This window comes from Leptodactylus fuscus, chromosome 2 (assembly GCF_031893055.1).
Source record: "Leptodactylus fuscus isolate aLepFus1 chromosome 2, aLepFus1.hap2, whole genome shotgun sequence".
In the NCBI taxonomy this organism is placed as follows: domain Eukaryota; kingdom Metazoa; phylum Chordata; class Amphibia; order Anura; family Leptodactylidae; genus Leptodactylus; species Leptodactylus fuscus.
The window spans coordinates 144,426,066-144,440,773 of record NC_134266.1 but is presented as its reverse complement, the minus strand read 5'-3'; the positions used below and the strand labels follow the sequence as shown (position 1 = coordinate 144,440,773).

General features: G+C 42.0%; 1 protein-coding gene across 3 annotated transcripts in view; it reads right to left on the bottom strand.

The window, feature by feature from the left end:
- LOC142195221 (ras GTPase-activating protein 4-like) overlaps positions 1-14,708 on the bottom strand; it is a 119,672-nt gene that overhangs the window by 70,528 nt on the left and 34,436 nt on the right. The window lies entirely within an intron of this gene.

The window sequence follows — 14,708 nt, the reverse complement described above, 5'->3', positions numbered from 1 at the left end:
TTATCAATCATTACTTCTTTCAGAGCACCTATTACCACCTCTAATAATTCCAGTCCTTTAATTAGTGCTGTTTTACAGATTCCTGCACAGTAAGAATTTTTTTCTTGGCCCCCACCATTCCTGAGCAATCAGTGCTGTTTTCTTGGTGCACTCTAAGGCTGGATTCACACTTGTGTTGGAGTCTGCAGAATACATTTTAAATTGGCGAAGAGAAAAATCCTGCAAGGAGGTCTTTTCTCTCTTACGGTTTCAGTATAAAATGGAAACTTGGCGGACCCCATTATAGTCTATAGGGTTCACGGGTTTCTGCATGTAATCACTTTTTAAGTAGACAGGGTTTACATCTTTTGGATTCCCATGTGGACCTGAAGGATGGAAACCAAATACTTGCACCAGGGAAAGGCCGGCAAGGTGTATGATTAAAAGCTCCAATCAGAGGAAGGCACTGCCAAAGTTCAGACTCACACCATCTCCTATCTGGCTCTATCCACTTGATAGCAGAGAGTAAAATTACCGTATCAGGCACCAAAAATAATAAATTGATTTATTTGGGCTAGGAAAAAAAAAGTCCAGCTGTGTTGGTATTAGTGGAGCAGAGCCTACTACAAAGGATGCAAAGACCTGGAGATGATGGATGTGATAATAGGTCATTTTAAAGCAAAGGTGTCAGAAGCTCTGTCTTAGAGTGTGGCCATAGCACCACAAAGTACATGGTGTGGTAGCACCAAGACTTATTCAACTGTTGCAAAGTAACCCCATATGACTAAGGGTCCATTCACACAGAGGAAAATGGTGAGGAATTTGGTGTGGAATTTCACCGCTGGAAAAAAAACCTCCCATTGACTTCAATGGGTTCCTTTTTCTGCTAGCAGTCAATGCTAGCTTGAAGTCAATGGGGGGCTTTTTTCAGAGCTGAAATTCCACACCAAATTCCTCACCATTTTCCTCCGTGTTAATGGACCCTAAGATATACCATCACTTCATGATGACGACCTCTGGGACCCCCACTGTTCCTTATAATGAAAAGGCCATAGCTTTCACAGTCAGGAGCAGTGCTGCCTTTCCTTGAGCTCCCAAAAGATTACTTTCTAGCACCCTCTTAACTCATCCACCGTTGCAGTGAGACATTAGAATGCACCCAATGGCTTCTGACAGTCTGGCCTGTACTCTCATTTACGGTCTCTGTTCTTCTGAGGAAGATGATTTTCAGCCCCCCTCCCCCTTTATTTTCTTTAGTAGAAAAACAGCAAAGTTTTATATTTAACTTGTATAATGTGCTCAAAGTACAACAGTATTTTCGTTATTATATGGGATGGAAACAGAAGCTGGACACGGTTTTGTGAATACTGTATGTAGGCAGGACAGAATGCTACTTGGGTGCCAAGTGTTATCTAACTTGTAAAGTAAAATTACTTCACATAATAATATGTATAAAGCATATGATAATATGATTAAATAATGTACTGTGCAATTATATAGTGATATAATGTAATAAACTGTAAAGTAAAATGTTGCATTTGTCTTTTTTTCAAAATTTCTCCACTATTTTAATTTTTTCCCATTGAAAAATGTGAGAACCTTCATTCTGCATCTAATGAACTCATGCAACATATGAGCAACATATACATATGCACATCCTATACCAAGACTGGTTACTTTTAACTATAAATGACAATATTTTTTTTTTGTAAATAGTTAACCAATCCAATAAACTTTTCCTACTAAATATATATAATGCAGCCATTATACTAAATCCACAAATAGAGCTTTGAACTGTGGATGGTACGAAAACTACATTCAGTCTAAATGCATGTTGCACATCAGCAGGATGTAATTGTAAAGGTTTATATCTATTGCAACAGTAAGGGGGCGTTCACACTACCGTCGGTGTCTGACATGTAGTGTCCACTCCTAGTGTCCGCTCAAAATCTGTCACGGACACTAGGAGCGGACACTAGATGTGTCCGTGACACCTGTCATTCACTTGAATGGGCATCGAGTGCGTTCTTTTGCACTCCGTGCCCGTCCTTCCCTGTCCGCAAGAGAAGATGTCCGACTTCTCAAGCGGACAGAGGAACCCTGCATGCAGGGTTTTTCTGTCCGCTTGAGAAGTCGGACATCTTCTCTTGCGGACAGAGAAGGACGAGCACGGAGTGCAAAAGAACGCACCCGATGCCCATTCAAGTGAATGACAGGTGTCACGGACACATCTAGTGTCCGCTCCTAGTGTCCGTGACAGATTTTGAGCGGACACTAGGAGCGGACACTACATGTCAGACACCGACGGTAGTGTGAACGCTCCCTTACATGTAATAACTCACTGACTGCTGTTTATAGTACTGGTTACTCACTGAATATAGGAGAAAGTAGACTACAGCCTTTTACCTAAAGCAGGGCATTACAAATCTAAAGATGGGTTCACACAGGGATTTTTGGTCAGGATGTGAACGCGGAATCCACGTCAAAATCCGTCTCAAATTCAATGGGTTCTTTTTTCAGCAAGCGGTTTGTTGCTGCTCGCGGAAAAAAGAAGCCACATGCACTTTCTTGAGGAGGCAGCTAAATCAGCCGCGGACTTCTGCAGCACAACACTCCCTCCTGACTAGGCCCATTCATTTGGACCTAATCCGGAGTGGAATGCCGCGACTGGATGTCGGTGCTCTGTATGAAAATCGCAGCATGTCAATTATACCTGCAGAAACACAGTTTTTCTCCATATAGGTATTATAGGGACAGAAAGTCCATATTTACTTTGCTGTGGCTTGCTACATGGGGCCTTAGCATTACAGGATTTTACTTAGCCCCCCTGCAGACGACCGTATGACTGGTCAGCGTGCTATCCAGGTTTTTCCAGGCTAGCACACTGATCCCTTCATTCTATGGGCCCGTACACATGACCATGAATGAAATTGTCACATGTGCGGGCTGACAGTCTGGGCCGCAGAAAATGGAACAGGACCTGTTCCTGTCCGAATTTTGCGGCCTTGCTTCCGCAGCTCCTATTCATTGCGTGAAAGAGTCCATGGAAGCATGGCCGGAGCATGGGCGGCATATGGGTGACATGCACATGTCCTCCATGTGTCGCCTGTGCTGTTTATTCACGGCAAACGGTTAGGACACCGTGGTGTGCAACTGGCTTTATTATTTTGCTTAAGTATGTACAAATCCTTAGTATAAAAGGGAGTTTAGGACAGTTTCTTAGCAGTAGTTGCTTTATACAGGTCAGATAGATAAAAACGCTTTTGCTACCAACATGACCCCACATAGGAAGTAAACAAACCTTTCTATGTTTAGTTAAAGGACATCAGTTCTCTCAGCATGACCATAATAAATAATATACAGTTTTGGTTATAAGTGTTAACTATTTTTATTGGACAACTCCACATTTAGAAATAACAATGCATACTTATCTGCAAAGACTAACATTCGGACAGTCGCCCTACATTTGTTTAACATTAGTTTAGAACATTGCAAAATGCCTGTTTGGCTCCGTTTGCCTTATTTGAAAAGGAAAGGCTTGTGATTTCCCAGCTGAGTGCTAACAATCTCCGATAAGTTCATTTCCACTCATTAATTTCCTCTGATGCAGAAATAGCGTGGATGCATCTGTTTCCTGGAAGTGTGGGCTTTTGTAAAACACATATTTTTCATAATGACAACTTCTATTTCAATTTAGAAAAATGAATAGATTCAACTGTAGCAACAAGCTATGTGGTATTCTAATTCTGAAATACACAGTATAATATATTCCAAATCAATTACCAGCTATAATCTCATCTTGGGGGAATGCCATTTATTACAAGAAATGAGCAAACTGAATCATTTAGAAATGTCCTCAACTACCCTGAGCCTCGAGGGAGACCCCAGAGTAGAATTATAGCATTTTGGTTCTATCTGAACAAGATCAGCCCGAACCTCACAAATATTTTGCGAAATGAATCTTGTGAGGTTTTCTCATCTCTATTTGTTATATACAGTCATGGCTGTAAGAGTTGGCACCCCAGAAATTTTTTCAGAAAATGAACTATTTCTTTCACAAAATGATTGCACATTTGTATTTCCTTTGTGTGTACTGGAACACAAAAAAAAAAACTGAGAAAAAAGGCAAAAATTATATAATTTCACATAAAACTCCAATAATGGGCAAACTTACTGCTACCCCTCCTCAGCTTAATATCTGATTGGACACCCTTTGGGAAAAAAATAACTGAAATCATTCGCTTCTTATAACCATCAACAAGTTTCTTACACGTGTCAATTGGAATTTTGGACAACTCTTCTTTCATAAACTGCTCCAGGTCTCTCATATTTGAAGGATTCCTTCTCCCAAAAGCCGTTTTAAGATCTCTCCACAGGTGCTCAATGGGATTTAGATCCAGACTCATTGCTGGCCACTTCAGAACTCTCCAGCATTTAGTTTTAATCCATTTTAGTTACTTTGTAAAGTATGTTTGGGTTTGTATTTGTCCTGCTGGACCCGTGACCTAGAACACAAACCCAGCTCTATGAATTGGGGCCTGTTAATCTTCAAATTTCATGATACCTTTCACACACTCAAGGAACCCAGTGCCAGAGGAGCAAAACAACCTCAAAAATGTCTTTGAACCTCCACCATATTTGACTGTGTTCTTTTATTCCCTAAGGGGTATAGTTTCCAAAATGGGGTGCAAATGAGACAGGGCACATTAAAACTATTCCATCAAAATCTGCTGTTCAAACACCCAGTGTCGTCCCATCTATGCGCTGCCGTGTGTCCAAACATCAGTTTACATACACATGTGGGGTATTTCTGTGCACGGGAGAAACTGCGTAATAAACTCTGAGATAGCTTTTCTCCTTTAATCCCTTAATTTTAGGAATAAATGAATGTATTATTGAAAAAAACTTTAATGGGTTAACATTACTATTTTGATATTTGAGGTACAGTTTTGAAAATGGGGTAATTTATAGGAGTTTATAATATATAGGTCTTTATAATCCCCTTCTGAACTGAATTAGTTTGGGAAAATTTCTTGTAAATCTGAAAAATTGCTGTTACACCTGTAAGTCTTCTTACGTCCAAATTAGATTAAAGGACTATTACAAGATGATGCCGATATAAAGCAGAGATATGATAGATACTATTTATTAATGTATTTGAGTGGTATGACTATCTGCCTGAAAAGCAGAGCATTTTCCATTTAGAAAATTGAGTTTTTTTCAAAAACTCCATCAAATTTCCTATTCTTTTAAAATAAATAAATACAAAACATTGATCAATGTTTACAACTAATATGAAGTACTGTACAATGTGTCATGAAAAACTATTTCAAAATCACTTCTGTAAGGGCTCGTTCACACGGGGCAAGAGGAGGCGGATTTTGAAGCTGATTCCACGTCAGAATACGCCCCCTCACAATAGAGGTCTATGCAGACTGCTAGCTTCCTTTTTTGCGTGAGCGGTATGTTCCCGCTCACGGAAAAAAGAAGCGAGCTGCCCTTTCTTCAGGCGGATTCTGAAATTGATTTAGCCGGGGTGTCCGCCTTGCGGCAGCACCCGCCGGACTGGGACCATTCATTTGGGCCTACTCTGGAGCGACAGTCACGGCAGGTCCATTTTGGACTACTCTGTGTGAACTAGCCCTAAGTTATAGCATCTCAAAGTTTTTGCCATATGAAGTGACACGTCAGTTTTGAAAAAAATAAGACCTGGTCCTTAATTTAGGCTTTAAGGGTCTAATAAGATGTTTAGTGGAAGAAGGTTTGATTTCGGGCACCAGTCAAGGGCCTGTCACAGCCAATCACTAGTTCAAGGAATTTTGATGCCACTCAATCCAGTGTGACGAAGTTATAATAAATAATCCAGGCAGAACATACAGTATGATATAGTTTATGCCCAGACGTTTTGGACAAAGACCTTTTTCATTTATTTATAGCTGCCCATTGAAAAATGTCTTTGACTGAAACGTCTGGGGATAATCTACCGTATTTTTCGGACTATAAGACGCACTGGACTATAAGGTTTTAGAGGAGGAAAATAGGGAAAAAAAATTTTGAAGCAAAAACTGGTAAAATATTTAATGTATGGGAGTTGTAGTTTTGCAACAGCTGCAAGGCCACATTGACAGGTGACCCTGCAGCTGTACGGGGACGCATAGAGTGTTTTTTTTTGCGGGTCCAGAAGTACTTTTTAGTTATACCATTTTGGGGAATATCTATTGCTTAGATCACCTTTTATTGAAAAAAAAACCGGTGGTTTATGATATATGATTTTCTACTTTTATATATATATTCTAGGGACAGGAGGTGATTTAGAACTTTTATTTATTTCATATTTTTATTATATATTTTTAAAGCTTTTTTTTTTTTTTACTATTTTATTCCCCCCCCGGGGCTTGAACCTGCGGTCACTTGATTGCAAGTCCCATTTTATTTATTTCATATTTTTATTATATATTTTTAAAGCTTTTTTTTTTTTTTACTATTTTATTCCCCCCCCGGGGCTTGAACCTGCGGTCACTTGATTGCAAGTCCCATAGACGGCAATACAACTGTATTGCCGTCTATGGGACATTCTGTGTATTAGTATTACGGCTGGTCATAGACCCAGCCGCAATACTAATATACAGCAGTGACAGGCCTGGGAGCCTCAGTAGGCTCCCGGCTGTCACCCGAACAGGTCGGCTCCTGCGATATCGCCGCGCAGGAGCCGGCCTGCAACTTCACAGGTACGGGGCCGGTGGGGACCGGCCCCGGGGGAGAAGGGGCCGCTGATACTGACCCGGCATCCGCTGTACTAGAGAGGCGGATGCCGGGGAGGGATAGACGCTATCACAGTTGCCGGGGCCTGAGACATCGCTGCCCTGCCCTGCATGAAGCCAGCGGCGGGGGGACGGAGGAATAGCATCGCCCCTGCCGCTGCTGGCTTCATGCAGGGCAGGGCAGCGATGTTGCAGGCCCCGGCACCTGTAATGGCGTCTATCACTTGCCGGCTTCCGCCTCTCTATTACAGCGGATGCCAGGCGCCACATTCGGCCTATAAGACGCACCCTTCTTTTCCCCCCAAATTTGGGGGAAAAAAAGTGCGTCTTATAGTCCGAAAAATACGGTATTGTACTACGTATGTTTTGCCTGGATTATTTACTATAATTTCATTGTTATCTTCAATAAAGAACTTTTTCTTTCATCACACTGAATTGAGTGCTGTCAAAATTGTTTGAATATAATGTACGGGAATAAATACATTATATTCAGACACATTGAATATATTATACATTAAATACATTAGATTCAATACATTATACATGCATATGTATATATATATATATATATATATATATATATATATATATATATATATATGCAATGACTAGAGATGAGCGAACACTAAAATGTTCGAGGTTCGAAATTCGATTCGAACAGCCGCTCACTGTTCGAGTGTTCGAATGGGTTTCGAACCCCATTATAGTCTATGGGGAACATAAACTCGTTAAGGGGGAAACCCAAATTCGTGTCTGGAGGGTCACCAAGTCCACTATGACACCCCAGGAAATGATACCAACACCCTGGAATGACACTGGGACAGCAGGGGAAGCATGTCTGGGGGCATAAAAGTCACTTTATTTCATGGAAATCCCTGTCAGTTTGCGATTTTCGCAAGCTAACTTTTCCCCATAGAAATGCATTGGCCAGTGCTGATTGGCCAGAGTACGGAATTCGGCCAATCACACACATTCAGCACTGCTTCATCACGCCAATACAATGCATTAGCCAGTGCTGATTGGCCAGAGTACGGAATTCGGCCAATCAGCGCTGGCTCTGCTGGAGGAGGCGGAGTCTAAGATCGCTCCACACCAGTCTCCATTCAGGTCCGACCTTAGACTCCGCCTCCTCCAGCAGAGCCAGCGCTGATTGGCCGAATTCCGTACTCTGGCCAATCAGCACTGGCTAATGCATTGTATTGGCGTGATGAAGCAGTGCTGAATGTGTGTGCTTAGCACACACATTCAGCTCTACTTCATCGGGCTAATAGAATGCATTGGCCAGCTCTGATTGGCCAGAGTACGGAATTCGGCCAATCAGCGCTGGCTCTGCTGGAGGAGGCGGAGTCTAAGATCGCTCCACACCAGTCTCCATTCAGGTCCGACCTTAGACTCCGCCTCCTCCAGCAGAGCCAGCACTGATTGGCCAGAGTACGGAATTCGGCCAATCAGCACTGGCTAATGCATTGTATTGGCGTGATGAAGCAGTGCTGAATGTGTGTGCTTAGCACACACATTCAGCTCTACTTCATCGGGCTAATAGAATGCATTGGCCAGCGCTGATTGGCCAGAGTACGGAATTCGGCCAATCAGCGCTGGCTCTGCTGGAGGAGGCGGAGTCTAAGATCGCTCCACACCAGTCTCCATTCAGGTCCGACCTTAGACTCCGCCTCCTCCAGCAGAGCCAGCGCTGATTGGCCAGAGTACGGAATTCGGCCAATCAGCACTGGCTAATGCATTGTATTGGCGTGATGAAGCAGTGCTGAATGTGTGTGCTTAGCACACACATTCAGCTCTACTTCATCGGGCTAATAGAATGCATTGGCCAGCGCTGATTGGCCGAATTCCGTACTCTGGCCAATCAGCACTGGCTAATGCATTGTATTGGCGTGATGAAGCAGTGCTGAATGTGTGTGCTTAGCACACACATTCAGCTCTACTTCATCGGGCTAATAGAATGCATTGGCCAATCAGCGCTGGCCAATGCATTCTATTAGCGTGAACTGAGTTTGCACAGGGGTTCTAGTGCACCCTCGGCTCTGCTACATCAGATTGCTACATCTGATGTAGCAGTGCCGAGTGTGCATCAGATGTGTAGTTGAGCAAAACTGACTCAGCACTGCTAAGTCTCTGCATTCGCATAGGAATGCATTGGCCAGCCTTCGGCCAATCAGCGCTGGCTCTGCCGGAGGAGGCGGAGTCTAAGGTCGGACCTGAATGGAGACTGGTGTGGAGCGATCTTAGACTCCGCCTCCTCCAGCAGAGCCAGCGCTGATTGGCCGAATTCCGTACTCTGGCCAATCAGCACTGGCTAATGCATTCTATTAGCCCGATGAAGTAGAGCTGAATGTGTGTGCTTAGCACACACATTCAGCTCTACTTCATCAGGCTAATAGAATACATTGGCCAATCAGCGCTGGCCAATGCATTCTATTAGCTTGATGAAGCAGAGTGTGCACAAGGGTTCAAGCGCACCCTCGGCTCTGATGTAGCAGAGCTGAGGGTGCACAAGGGTTCAAGTGCACCCTCGGCTCTCCTACATCAGAGCCGAGGGTGCGCTTGAACCCTTGTGCAGCCTCGGCTCTGCTACATCAGAGCCGATGGTGCGCTTGAACCCTTGTGCACACTCTGCTTCATCAAGCTAATAGAATGCATTGGCCAGCACTGATTGGCCAGAGTACGGAATTCGGCCAATCAGCGCTGGCCAATGCATCCCTATGGGAAAAAGTTTATCTCACAAAAATCACAATTACACACCCGATAGAGCCCCAAAAAGTTATTTTTAATAACATTCCCCCCTAAATAAAGGTTATCCCTAGCTATCCCTGCCTGTACAGCTATCCCTGTCTCATAGTCACAAAGTTCACATTCTCATATGACCCGGATTTGAAATCCACTATTCGTCTAAAATGGAGGTCACCTGATTTCGGCAGCCAATGACTTTTTCCAATTTTTTTCAATGCCCCCGGTGTCGTAGTTCCTGTCCCACCTCCCCTGCGCTGTTATTGGTGCAAAAAAGGCGCCAGGGAAGGTGGGAGGGGAATCGAATTTTGGCGCACTTTACCACGCGGTGTTCGATTCGATTCGAACATGGCGAACACCCTGATATCCGATCGAACATGTGTTCGATAGAACACTGTTCGCTCATCTCTAGCAATGACTTCTGAAAAAAAAGTGTTTAACCAATAAAATGGGAAGAAAGTGATGCATTAAACACCTAAAAAAGAAAACCAAGATGTGTAAAAAACAGAGAAAGTTGACAGCTATGTACAGTCCTATGAAAAAGTTTGGGCACCCCTATTAATCTTAATAATTTTTAGTTCTAAATATTTTGGTGTTTGCAACAGCCATTTCATTTTGATATATCTAATAACTGATGGACACAGTAATATTTCAGGATTGAAATGAGGTTTATTGTACTAACAGAAAATGTGCAGTACCCTATATTCAGCAGACCGGGCACTTTCAGATACAGGGATACCTAATGTGTATGTTTCACAGTAATTTTCTACTTTGAGGGCAGGTTCAAACCTGCGCCCGATCTCCATTATGCAGGTTTCAATTTCCTGCCCGAGAAACTGGGCAGGAGACAGAAACCGACAGGCAGTTTTCAAACCCATTCATGGGTTTGAAAAGTGTCCGCCGGTTAGCGTCTTCTGCTCTCCGCGGCGAAACAGTTTTTTGGTTTTTTTTAACCGGACACAAAGTCGGACATGCAGAAGACAGTGGACAGTGAATGTTGGTTTCCATCTCCTGCTGACAGAAAACGGAAACCTGCATAACAGAGATTGGGTGCTGGTGTGAACCTGCCCTTATAAGTATTCTAGGGAAAGGAGTGATTTAGAACTTTTATTTATTATTATATTTTTTTAAACTTTTTTTTCCACTACTTTATAACCCCCCCCCCCCCTAACAATTGTTAGAATCCACGCTGTGTAGTGAATCACTAAAGTAGCCAGAGGATTTTTTTTTAATCCTCTGGCTACTTAGTCCCCCCTGGTGTCCACTTACCTCCAGAGATGGCTGGTCCGGTGCCTTCCTTCTTCTTTGCTTCGCTGCCCCTCCACGCTGCTCCCTGCCCCCTCCCTGCCAGGTTAGGAGAGTGTGGGCGGGTTAGGAGAGTGTGGGCGGGTACTGGGAGGGGAGATGTCACGTCTCCCCGCCCTGTACCCGCCCACACTCTCCTAAGCCACAAGCCCCGCCTACCTAGCGCTTTAAACACTAACCTGGGAGGCGAGGCAGCGAGGCAAGAAGAAGGAGGACACCGAAGCAGCCATCTCTAGAGGTAAGTAGCTGCTAGAGATGTTTAGTTTAGCCTCCCATTCCAATGAATGGAGGCAGCTGGCGCGCAGGGGGTTAAGGCTGTGTGCCTGCTGCTTCCATTCATTCTTATGGAACTGCAGCGGAGCCTTCACACTGAGTATACAGCGTATACTCAGTGTGAAGGCTAAGCAATGCATTTTGGGAAAAGATCACCGATCTCGATCCCACATAAAAAGATCGTGTTCGGAACTCCGATGGCAATCGTGAAATTTTCTCGATCGCCGATTGGAATCCGATCTTTTCCGAACACGATCGCTCAACCCTAATTAAAAGATAAATAGTACGAAAATGAAACAAATATTATAAATAGCTTACAAGAATGCATTGTTTTCATCTTTTTCTCTATTAGTCATACTTAGGGATTGACCACTGTCAAGATTTGCTTTGTGTTCGGATTTGGTGGCTTGGGTCCTTAGTTTATTTGGAACAAACAAGTTTAGTACGAACTACAATTTAAATTAGCCTAAACATTGTGTAAAACACTCTTAGGGTTCCTAGAAACATATCTATCCAATTTCTAGCTCTCTAAGAAAACACAGCCTAAGTTATGTCAAATTGAATGTGACCTGTACGTCTATGGAAAACTAACGGTAAGCAAGGGATACAAACTCAAGAGATCAACCCTACACTGCGTTGACAGTTGCTTTTAAGTCTTTAACACTGAATTATTCACTTAATTATAATGCAAAAACCAATGGTTTTGTAGAAAATTAGCCTGTTTGGTGGCTTGTAAGTGCTACAGTAGCTTATAGTTATTTGGGAGATAAATTTGTGGCAGTGAGCCACTTGAAAAGTGAGGAAGAATTGCCTTTAAAAAAATAAATCAATAAATAAAAGTCACCAAAAAGAGTCCAGAGAAGAGGATCCAGAAGAGGTGAATGGGCCCTGCATGGTGTCAAAACTGGGCCTGTACGGTGGAACTAACACCTGCACTTGCTGCGTTTCTGGATTGTGACCGCTGCTGCTCATAACATTGACCAAGTGGGCTGTGAAAAAGCCATGTATTGTCCTTGTCCATAATTGTTGCTCCACGTATTGACAACATCATGCTCCTTTCCCCACACTGACATACTCAAGGAAAGGTTCATGTTCTCAATCACATGACAATATAAAGCAGGGATAACTTTCCTAGAGAAATAATGGCAGCTAGGTATCCTCCATCAAGGTTAAGCCCATTCCATTAATTGTCAAAATGCAATGGAATCCATCTAGTGGTACACCAGCAGGAAGAGGAGAAATAGTTTGTGATAATGTTCTTAATGATGACCATGTGCTAGTGCTATGTGTAGATGTTACTTGCCTACCAGGAATATCACAGGAGTAGAACAGCCTTGCTCACTTTCCCTGCCAGTGCCCCTGTCTAGTCTATTTTTCATGTGAGTACATAGAGATGTCATTCCTACATTTGTTCCTGCATGGCCACAGCTAAGTTTATGCTTGCAGGTCTTGCACATCGACATGGATTTATTGTTTGGCAATGTATAAAAAAATTCCCACACAGGAGATGACAGTGTATACTTGCTAACACCAGCAGCAGCAGAAACAAGTCTGCAACTACCACCACCCCTACCCAGAGAGGTTCCACTAGGTCTTTCTCAAGCAGACTTTTTAGATGTTGGGCCTGTGCAATGTCTGAACTTACTATTACAACTGCCACCACCCTCTTCATCTGATGCCACCTTTTCACCCTGACCCAATGTCGTCGTAGTCGTCATCATCATCATCATCATCATCATCTTTCCCAGTTTTGGATTGCATCAGAACTAGTAAGCTGCGAACCTCATTCAAGGAGAAGGTTTTTCTCTATATGGAAACCATTGCTGAACTTAATAAAAACTAACCTACTTTTTCCACCTTTCCTGTCCACCTCCTCAACCACGTTATTTTTGATGAACTTTTCATTAGCTAACTAAAAAAAAAGCACAAAAGAATGTTAACCTCCTGCTTTTTACATGATGGCTGTTTCAGTACTTCAATATTGTTATAAGTCTTTCAAAATACTCAGTTCTTATGGTAATATACCATTATATGTTATTATCTGTGTGAGCAATATCTCTCTTTTGCTAACTGTATATAATTTACTTTTCATACTGAACTCCAGGCAAAATGAACTCAGGTTGCTGTTCAGGACCCACATGTCCTTTATGGCTAAGGCCACACTTGGAGGAAACGCAGCAGAAAAAAATGCTGTGTTTTACAGTATTATCAAAGTAAATTATATTTTTCTTCTGCGTTTCTTAGCTACACTCTACAATATGGGGCATTGTATTTTTAATTCCTTTTCAAGCCTGATTTGAGCTAAAAAAAAATGCAACAAAATCTGCCAAATGCTATGCTTTTAAAACATGAGGCCTTAACCTATGATGATTTGTCTGACTCTGTTTAGATATTGTAACTTTTCTAATGTATAATACAAGGAGATTGGACAAAAAAAAATGTTGACTACACTGATGTACAAAGCAATCAGCTTGTGAAAATAACCAGCTAAAAATTTGTATAATGTAGGAAGGTACACGACTCAAGGGCAAAACAAATAATAAAAGGTATTTAGTCGAGATTAATCTCACTGAAAATATCACTGGTTTTAAATGTCATGACTTGATGCGTTGGTTTCGGATATCACCGTTGTAAGGAGATAATAGTGACATGAGGTGAAGTTCCTCTTAGCTCACCTACTTAAACTACTGAATGGCCCTATTGTGATGCTTTGGAAATGAAGAGATGTAGATTTTCAAAGCTAGAGCCAAGTTTCACTCTGATTTAGGTTTTCAGCCAATGTTATCAGCAAAAACAGATGGCTATGTGGATAATCACATTCTAAATTATTCTCCATGAAGCATATGTTGAACGAATGCAGCTAGTATTGGAAAATAAGTGGCATCTGAAAGGTAATAATTGTTATGCCAGGGAAAGAGACAAAAATAACATCTAGTTAAATAGCAAAATGAATGCCATAAATATATTTAGATGACGAACGCACATAAGATATTCATAAGTGCCTGTTTACACTACAATGGAAATTCTGGTGCTTCATTGCAAAGTATACAGTATGTCTACTCATATCATACAACTTATTCACAGCAAGCACAAAAGGACGCATCAATATTTAACTGACCCTGAGGTCTTTGAAAATGTGCAAGAAACTGCATTTTGAATTTCAATGACTCCATTTTCTATTTCTTCTCTTTTCATTAATGCATTTTTAATGGTTGTTTAGGTTATGGTTATATCACTTTTTGGGTGCCCCAAATTATGCAGTTATTACAGGTAACTGGTATCAGAAAATATTTGAGTAATGTTTTTGAAGTAACTTTAGTCTTTAGTTTCACAGGTATTTATTGAATAAGAATATGAAGGTGCAGGCATAACAAGCACAAAGATACAGTAGTGATCAAATAGATAGCGAATATTGTGTGGTGAAACAACCCAGGATGAAGATAGCCAGAAGTCCAAACGTTCGATCACTGCCATTGCCATGGGATGTAATCAAGTATACAATGCAAGTATTACAGTATATGTTACAAGTACAATCAAGGTATATGAACAAGGAACTAAAAAAAGGGATAATAATGTAATAAAATTGTAATCTACAACCTATGATGGAAATGAAAATAGCAGCACCAATGAAATGATTGGGTGAAGGAG